This window comes from Melanaphis sacchari, unplaced genomic scaffold, assembly GCF_002803265.2.
Source record: "Melanaphis sacchari strain LSU unplaced genomic scaffold, SCAv2.0 Contig42_pilon_pilon, whole genome shotgun sequence".
Taxonomy (NCBI): domain Eukaryota; kingdom Metazoa; phylum Arthropoda; class Insecta; order Hemiptera; family Aphididae; genus Melanaphis; species Melanaphis sacchari.
In genome coordinates this window covers 854,239-862,689 of record NW_020271275.1, presented here as the reverse complement: position 1 = coordinate 862,689, position 8,451 = coordinate 854,239, and positions in this window count along the sequence as shown.

The following is an 8,451-nucleotide window of genomic DNA, read 5'->3' as shown; positions in this document are numbered from 1 at the left end:
ATATATTCATAATGGAATATCAAACAAATTATTTGAATATTAAATTTTAATTATTTACGATAAAATAATAGTTTTCTAATCCGGTACAATATATTTGTATTACTCTGTTAGTTTGTCATCCGATCATATTATCACTGTACTACATGATATATAATATAATTTGTATATTATAACTTATAAGACTTGATCATTTATTATAATTCGTTAATAAATACCGCAGTAGTGCACCTTCTTTAGTGACAAATGACAATGGTTTACGTGGGTAATAAATAACAATAACAGGAAGAATTAGACGTTGATGTCGAAAAAAGATCATTCGGCCATATGTGTTGTTATATTATGAATTTTTATTATATTTTATTCTATTGTATCTACGTGATTATTAATTTATTTTCAAACTATTTTTTTTATTTTTATATTATTTAAACGTTTCATTAATTTGTAACACTCATAAGTTAAAATATGTAATTATATGGTATAGAGTATTACCCTGACAATTTTAAAAATATATTTGTTGATTATGATGTGTAATTGTATATTTGGTACATTTTTGTAATTTAATGCGGAAACCAACAACGAATAACTATGAAACGAGGAACTAGGATTTTTAGTTGAAAAATTATATTATATGCATGTAAAATTGAGCGCACAAACTGAGGATCCACATTAAATTATCACAGCGAAATGTTTCATTTTCCTATTAAAATTGAATTAGCTTTAGTTGTAATAGTTTTAAAAATATATCACCACATGTAGCTTTGGTGTGTTTTTTTAGAATTATAAAATCAATAAAAGATTTAGAATCACGTGAAATACATATTTTTATTTTTTGTTTCCGTTGAACAATATTCTTTAATCCATTAATATTTTTATAGTTACCTTGCTGCACTTTTTCTATCCTGAAGTTTAAAGTAAAACATCATTAGAATCTTAAAACTAAAATCATATTTTTTAATTTTTTTAATTTTTTTTTTTTTTGTGTTTTTAAGTGCTTAACAAAAAACGTGATATTGTTAAAGCGGAATAGTATTAATTGCGATCAAATTTCCGCGACATTTTTACCATGATATTTTTACGTGACATAACTATATGTAGACATAATTTTAATCTTACCAAATATATTTCAATCTGCGATTAGAGTTCATATTTTTCCTTCTGAGCTATAATAATAATATATATCTTATATTTACCACCAAAATAAAATAATCTATTTTCGAAAGTCATTCTATTTTGACAAATAAAATTACCAGTATTTCAATATCTATTCTATACAAACATAAATATTACAAATCATATTCAAATAATAATTTAAAAGAATTTTAGATTAATACATTTTTTCGAAGATTAATTTCTCTTTACATCGTTTCTTTACGGAGATTAAATATAACCAGCTATTTCTCTTTTTAAAGCAACATTTAAGAAACTAGTATAATATAATAAACCTAGTATTTAATTTGTTTTTATTTAGTTATTTTAAAACTATAGTTATTTCTTTTATAGTATGATGCCTGTTAAATTATTATGTATTTTAATGAAACAACTCAAGAGACCTCCATTTAAATACTATATTATAGTCATTATAAAAGTATTCTAGCTAATATTCAATTATTTTATTTATATTCTTCAAAACTTAAATATGGTTTCCCTATATTATAAGTTAAAAGATTATTTGACTAAATAATTTAATGAAATCTTATTTAAAAGTGATCATACATTAAATATTTATTATTTATTTTTATTTAGTTTAATAGAACAACAGTAATAATATAAAGTTTTAATTTATGTATGAAATGGTTATTTGTTTTATTTTAAACATAGACAGGATTCTTATTTACGTATAATCAATTTTTAGTTATGTTGACTTATGACAGGTTGTGTAAAGAATTTGTTTAACAGTTGATTATTTTTGATTCATTAAAATTGAATAGTTTTATCACGAGCCACTAAATCGTTTTCAAGGGTTCATTAGCAGTTAGAATTAAAAAAAAAATTATTTCAAATCACACTATCACTTAGTGAGAATGTCTAAATAATGAATTGTCGCATAATAAAGATATAGCCCATGTAGAATTATATTAATGATCCATTTGTACACGTGCATTTTTATGGATTCAATGTTTGATTTACTTAAATGGTATGTTATGTACCTACTTATGCCTGCTAAGTATATGACTATCTTTTGGCTGTGATCAACAAAAACAATTTTCTTTAAATGGGTCGAAATTCGAGCTGTTTGGTTTCTTAAAGTGAATGGCATTAGATCTTTTTAAAGCTGGCTCTCTGTGAACACTGTACTTGTGCTGTGAATGGCTATATTTCTGTACATTGAATAATAACTCTCTGTTGTTTTGGCATCTTTTCTACGCTCAATTCTAAAGAGTTTTACATTTTCTAAATTTCCAACTATATAAATCGCTTTTTACTCCTCACTACTATTCTATATACCGTTCCTAGTGTTCAAAATCAACGCTGCAAAATAGACTTAAGAATGCTGACCAATTATTATGTTTAGTCAAGTTAGTGAATAATCAAATATTGACATTTTTGCGAACTTTCTCGAGAAAAATGAATATTTATTACAGTTATAACTATTATTTATATTTATTTATTTTTTCAAAAATAATCCTTTTTTCTTTTTCTTTTTTTAATACATTTTTGAATACATATAGACAATTTATAAAATTTCATAAAACATGTCATGAATCATCATAATATTATATTTAAAACATTAATGTGAAAACTAAAAAAATTGTTATTTAGCTATGATATTATTTTATGGGCATTTCTTTCCTTTATAAATGCAACATTCTTAGATCAATTATTGTTCGTTTTACTTATAAGTTATAATAACTATAAACACGTTAATTAGACATGAAAATACTATTTTTTACGACACTTACTTTGAAGGTTATATTATACATTACTGCATGATTAGAACGAGTAACATAAAAAAAAAAATAAAAATATGAATAATTAGGAGTAGTTATAAATTACTTAACTATTATGATTTCAAATTAATCAAAATATAGTCAACCATTTAGTTATGTAGCATGTATAATATTTCGCTCTCTTCTGAAATTTACATAAGTAACGCGCTTACGAATAATTATTATATTTGAATATACTATAAAAAAGAAATAAATTCAAAAAACTTTTTTTAATTGTACATGCAAATATTGAAGTTGTATAAAACAAATGTTTCGTAGAACGACGTTCTATAGTAATACGAGTAGGTTCTAAAATTATTGCAGTATTTTCCTCATGTCTAAAACGATATAAGATAAATAATATTTTTCAATTTAATGTTATTAAGCGTTTAGCATTACCATATAGTTGTACTTATACAATATACGGTTTTAATATCTTTGCAGATCGTTGTGATACACTCTGTATATTATTTTGTAATCATTTATTTTTTCTGAGAAAAACGCTAGGTTACGATCTATTAAATGGAGTAATATTAAGATCTTTTGAACAGCAGTCAATATTGATTTTTTATGTTTATGTATAAATAAATATACTATGTATTTTAAATATCAATTTACATTTTTAGACCATAAATATGTTTACATGATTTTAACCTTTTTAGTATCATTTAAATCCAAAGTTTCAACCCTTTTAAATTTTATTTTTTTGTAAACAGATATTACACATCTTCTCAGTAAATAAAAAATATTGGAAACTAAAATAAGATCATTATTGATAGTTGTAGCTCTATTTTTAAACTAATGTTAATAAATACAAATATATATTGTATATTTACAAAAATAATTAAACATTTTTTTTCATGGTCGTGTTGTATTTTTTCAAAAATAGTTTTCTGAATAACTTGAATTAATAAAAAAAATAAAGCTCTTACGGTGTTTTTTTTATATAACATTGTGTCTTAATTTCTTTTGATCACTACTAAGTATACTTTTAATTTCATATCTTATATATTAGAATAATTTAAAAAAAATGTAGTATTATGAATAGGTATAAATAACATAATTACTTGGTTTTATTTTAATCGACTTAAAATTTTATTGTTTAACAAAACAATAATTTACCGCTATATTATATCATATAATGCGTGATCGTGCTGAAAATCACACTCCAACATAAGCAACAGTTTCGAGCGTTCAATTCACCATGTGTAGCTCACGCAGTGTTCACGTGCATTTTTCCGATTTCGTGACGTAAGTATATTTTTTATGTATATAATCATTAAACAGCCGATGTGGCCTCTTCAACCACCCACATACTATCTAGCAAAAATCTATTGAGCAGCACTTGCATTTTTTGTAAATGATTATATAATTGATCGGAAAATAAAAAGTTTAAAGCTGAAAATCGGGTAGAATATATACTACATAGGTTAAAATTTGGTTAAATATGTCTAGTACTTGAAAATTTCAGTTATTTGTGTGTGCGTTGATGTAATAATTCGTGGAATTTGCTGTCCTTTTATTTTTTACCCCGCAGGCGAGTATAATAAAATAAACAAACAAAATATAATTAAGACGGGTGCTTAGAACTAGTGCATTTAGTGAATCGTCAATGACTGTGTAATGTGTATCCATATTATTATTGTTAGGTATTAACATTCACTCTGACAAAGGTGTAGTGACCTACCGATAAAATAATAATACTATATTATTGCCTTTTATACACATCGAGCGTCATGTATTTCATATGAGCGTGTAAATCTTTGTGATAGAAAAATAATAATATTAACCATTATTATACTAGAACTGTAGTAGCCACCGCCGTTAACAATAATCAAACACAGATATACCCACGCGTAATTTTATTTCCGCGCACGATGCTCTGCACGGCTTTCGGGCGAAAAATCTCCAGACACGATCTCGATTTGTACACAGTACGATGCCTGTCACACCGCCTTGTTGCATCTGTTGATCTTTTTTCGTGACCGACTAATACCTACGACACAATATTAAACGTTATGAACGCGCATACAACCATAAGTCGTAGTTTATCGCCCCACCGCATTCCGCCTCGGTCGTCAAAAGGCCGACAGGCGGATACGAGTGTACCGAAGATATTTCCATTCCGTCCGTTCTCTCACTCGCGCTCTCTCTCTCTTCGGTACAATAACAAAACATATTAGGTATACCTCCACCTGTCGTCTCGTATTGTCGCATCATCGTCGATAATTTCTACGCGTCATTTTCGACTTTTTTACTTGCCGATCGCCAATGGTTTTTTATTTGATTTTTTCAACGCGTCGCAATACCTAGAACATCATACCTGCCCCGCTAATATCTCCGGGGCTCCACCCTCGTTTTTCGGGCTACCGGTTTCGAAAACGACGACGCGCCCGAACAGTTTTGACCTCTACAGACATTTCGCGTTGCTTGACGATGATTAATCGAACTGCGCCTCGCTGAACTGCGTCGCGATTCACTCGAAAATTACCACCGCCACGACCACTGTCGATAATATTTTTATTAATGCACTATGTACTTAATGACTTTTGTGTGTATCGTCATTACCGCGCGGTCGAGTATAATAATAAAATTACAATAATATAATATGTTCACGATGCGATAGGTCCACGCCATGTGTACGTTTTCATACACAGTTGTTTAGACGCGGTGATCTTAACATTTACGCGTCTGGACGACGTGCGCTCCAAGGATTCCGCTCGAGAAAAACCCCGACGAAACCGCTTACACATATTGATATAATCAGTTGCCGATTGTTCCGACTAAATGACCGACAGTTATCGCGTAAATTATTGTTGTAGTAATTCGACTGTGTGTGTGTGTGTGTGTACAATCAAAAATTATTTCCTTACTTTATCCGTTTTTATTTTTTTTTAAAACAATCAAGTTCAGCACTTTTTTAATGTAGTCAGCCACGACAGTAGATTTAATTATTTTAGATGATGGTTGACAACGCGTACGCTCGCCATCATAATGTGCAAATATAATAATTTATTGAAGTAGATGCGGTTAGATGTGAAAGTATAGAATATTACATACTATTGAAATGATAATAAACTAAATAAACACATAGCTAAAATTTCAATCACCTATTATTCAAAAAAAGTGAATATATTATTAGGTATTTATTATGTAATGAAAAGAATGCATAAATACATGGTGGTAAAGGCGTATTGTATAATGCGATAATAATTATTATAAATTTGTTCAAATTTAAAAAAAAAAATTCTTTTTAGGTATAGCAGTAAATAAAAACATTATATTATTATTTTAGATATTAATTTAGCTTAAATATAATTTTGTGTATGTTATATGTAGTTTACCTTGTAGCCCATTTAATATGCAACCTTGAACATTATTTACCATAAGAAAATCATGTATTATGAGTCTAATGTACAATTATATTATATTTTTAAACTGAACATAAATTATTTACGTACTATTTTTATGTGTAATGAATTTATAAATATTTAAGTTAAACTAAAAAAAAAAAAACTGTAATCAACTTCTAACATTCGTACAATTATTGTATGAGTATTCAATTACATTTTATTTATTAATACGCCATACTTTATTTTTATAATATTAAAATCCGTTATCATGCTGTTGACTTGTGTGTTTAAGTGAATTTAAATGATACGTGTAATAATTTTTTAGATGCTTAGATGATTTTAACTGATTTAACTTAAAATAATATTCGTGAAAAAAATAAGTACTTATACATATTAATATAGGCGATATATATAATATCCAAGAGTAAGTAATCATTTGACAAATTTATGATATACAAAATTGTTAATACTATTTTTAATAATATCTAGTTTTCAGTGATTGTTATTATAATAACATTGAAAAGACTACATAATCACACATAATAATATATTGTATTATGAAAAGAAAGAAAATAAAAATACTAATAAAAATATTTTAACATGCATTTTCGCAGCATTGAATGAGCACGGCGATTACGTAGAATACCCTGTAACAGATGTGATTTACATTTAATATTTATTTAAGTTATTTATGATTTAAGACTATAATCATCAATTTTTATGTTTTTGATAAAAAAACATACCATTTAATTCATACTCTTAATGTGTAAATGTTTAACCGTAGCTGTAGAAATGATCGAAATTTGATAGATTTATTTTTTTGGTACGTCTTAAAACCGTTTTATATTGATTGAAAATACTAAATTTTGTTGTAGTTTTGTATTATGAACTTATTAAAATGTATATATATATATTATCTAAAATCTAAATCATATGACAATATAATGTTATATCGTCGTAGTAAAAACGTGTAACCATAAATGCGCATAAACGCTTTCACTTAATTGTTCTAATTATTTTTTTCTTTGAATAGATTATCATTTATCGTGTTTTAAAATTTTTAGTATTATATACTGTAGACTTCCTTGAATAATCTATTTGAAACTATCAGTATAAATATAAAGAATTTTTTTTTAATGTTTTGGCTATATACGTGTTTTGCAATTAAATATTTTAGTATTACTAAGACAATAATATAATATAATAACTGATTAAAAAAAATATACATAACTTTATCAGGTAATAATAATATTATTAATCATTTATGTTTTTCAGAAATTATATTATTAGGCCATACATTTCAAAAACAATCTTAAACAGCTTTATCTACATTGACATTCTATAATATGCGACATAGGTATTTAATTTGTGTATTATAATAATACAATATGTATAAAACCAAATTTAAAACATCCATTTATATTAATAACTTTTGGAAATAAGTTGAAACCTTAATGATTGTAAAGATAAATTAGTGCACAAATAACACAATTAAAGCTTAAAATATATGCATTCATATTTAGAACAATGTGCAAATTATAAGCGTTAAAAATTGTTCTCTTCAGATTCATTGGTTATTCTACTATACATTTCTCGTACGGTTAATTAGTGTAACGTTTCCATGGCAAATATTGTTTTAACATTATAAACGGGTTAATATAATTCGTTAGTATTAAATAATTCATTTAACCAGTTGGAAAAATATATCTCAACTCAAACTAGATGTAATATAAACTATATGTAAAGTAGAAAATAACAAAAATGATATATATATATATATATATATTAAATATTATTTACCGTTTAATATTATAATTGATAATTCAAAAATATAAATAAAATTTGAGAGATAGATAGGGAGAGAAAGAAAGAAAAGGGCAAAAATAGGTAATCGTGCTGTACACTAAAAGTAAAGTGTATAGCTTATCATTGATCGATTTACTGTACTGTTTGTGTCAAATTTTAATTTGATGATAAACTATTGCATACCAAAAAAAAATTCTGAGCAAAGACAGATCATTTCAGCCTATATCACTCACTACTCAGTATATATTTATAAGTATTACCTATTGTAATTTATTTTACAATTAGTTATATGATACCAATGTTGAATAAGTTTTTAATAAAAACTACTATTGGAATAAAAAATAAGTAATAACATAAATTAAATT